The 1497-nt window shown below is 32.3% G+C and overlaps 1 non-coding gene across 1 annotated transcript; it reads left to right on the forward strand.

The window, feature by feature from the left end:
- The first annotated feature begins 356 nt into the window (after window positions 1-356).
- LOC136311301 (U4 spliceosomal RNA) lies at window positions 357-498 on the forward strand. Its single transcript, XR_010726710.1, has one exon. It is a non-coding gene; the product is annotated as a U4 spliceosomal RNA (small nuclear RNA).
- Window positions 499-1497: the final 999 nt, after the last annotated feature.

Below are 1497 nucleotides of genomic sequence, written 5' to 3' on the forward strand. Positions count from 1 at the left end.
GCATGTTTCATTTGTTTCTCTATACCTTTGGACAAGCAGCCACTGAGTACACTGAGTACATAAGAGGCCAAAGTTTAGGAGCCAAACAATTCAAGCTTGTTTAAGATTATTGTTTTAAGTCATACTCCCTAATACTTGGTTGGCCAAAATACGTACAATGGGCGCAGCTCAATATCAATGAAGTGAAAAATATATTCTACCCACTCTATTGAACTACAAAGTCACCTGGTGGAATGAGGTAGTGCAGATTGAAGAAAAATTGTCTAAACTACATCTATCTATCCATCCCCCTATCTGTCCATCTATTGTTATCACCTATCTTGTGTCTATCTCCTTCCTATATGAAAAGTAGTAGAATCTTTACAAAGTAGCAGTATTGCAGCCAATGAGGTTTATCTGAAGCATAAATATTCCTAATTGAAAACTTTTCCCCAAACCCCCACCATGTTGACTTGAAGTATAATCAGCATTAGCAATTTTTGAAAATTGCTATAGAGACTAAAAAAGAGTAGTAGAGCTATAACTTAATTCAAAACAATATAATACAATTTATAAATTAAACACTCATGATAAACAAAAAAACAGAAAGAGATTCATAGATACAGAGAACATTTTGATGCTTGCAAGATGAGAGGTTGTAAAGTACAATATAGGGAATATAGTAAAAAATATTTCAATAAATATCTATGGTGTAAGATGAATATGAGATTTATCGCGGTGATCATTTAGTAAGTTATATAATGTCTAATCACTGTTTTTTATATCTGAAACTAATATATTTATAATATTGTATGTCAATTGTAACTTAAAAATAAAGAAAATATTTAAAGTTAAAAAAATAAACTAATGTTCATAATGGACTTCTTTGGCTGTTACAAATAATACCCACTGACATTATTTTTGTTTTTAAATTCCTCAAATATGATAAATTAAAAGTAATATTTCACAGCTCATTTATTATTTTATTTTTTATAAATAAATTTTTATTAATGTAAGTGGGGTGACATCAATAAATCAGGGTACATATATTCAAAGAAAACATGTCCAGGTTATCTTGTCATTCAATTATGTTGCATACCCATCACCAAAGTCAGATTGTCTTCTGTCACCCTCTATCTAGTTTTCTTTGTGCCCCTTCCCCTCTCCCTTCTTCCCTCCTGTGCCCCCATCCCCCCCACCCCTGGTAACCACCACACTCTTCTCCATGTCTCTTGGTCTCGTTATTATGTCCTACCAATATATGGAATCATGTAGTTCTTGTTTTTTTCTGATTTACTTATTTCATTCCGTATAAAGTTATCAAGATCCTACCATTTTGTTGTAAATAATCTGATGTCATAATTTCTTATGGCTGAGTAGTATTCCATAGTGTATATGTGCTACATCTTCTTTATCCAGTCTTCTATTGAGGGCTTTTTGGTTGTTTCCATGTCTTGGCCAATGTGAACAATACTACAACGAACATGGGGCTACATGTGTCTTTACATATCAATGTTT

This window comes from Saccopteryx bilineata, chromosome 7 (assembly GCF_036850765.1).
Source record: "Saccopteryx bilineata isolate mSacBil1 chromosome 7, mSacBil1_pri_phased_curated, whole genome shotgun sequence".
In the NCBI taxonomy this organism is placed as follows: Eukaryota; Metazoa; Chordata; class Mammalia; order Chiroptera; family Emballonuridae; genus Saccopteryx; species Saccopteryx bilineata.